Genomic DNA, 233 nt, shown 5'->3' with positions numbered 1-233 from the left:
TATTTTAAAAAAAAACCCCACACAACACACACCACACCATAATAGTAATTTTTAAATATAAAAACTAATTACATATATGTTTTAATTTACAATTTTATTATATATATTTAATATATTTATATATATTAGGTATATGCAATAAAAATTTTTTATAAAAACCCACACACACACACAAAAATATATATATATATAAATTTTAATATTATATATATATTTTAAAATATATATATAAA

The 233-nt window shown here is 13.7% G+C and overlaps 1 pseudogene; it reads right to left on the bottom strand.

Moving 5' to 3' along the window:
- The window catches only part of LOC119586620, a 72811-nt pseudogene that overhangs the window by 7908 nt on the left and 64670 nt on the right, over positions 1-233 (bottom strand).

The sequence above is a fragment of the Penaeus monodon genome, chromosome 21 (genome assembly GCF_015228065.2).
Source record: "Penaeus monodon isolate SGIC_2016 chromosome 21, NSTDA_Pmon_1, whole genome shotgun sequence".
Classification (NCBI taxonomy): domain Eukaryota; kingdom Metazoa; phylum Arthropoda; class Malacostraca; order Decapoda; family Penaeidae; genus Penaeus; species Penaeus monodon.
This window is presented reverse-complemented; position numbering and strand designations above follow the sequence as displayed.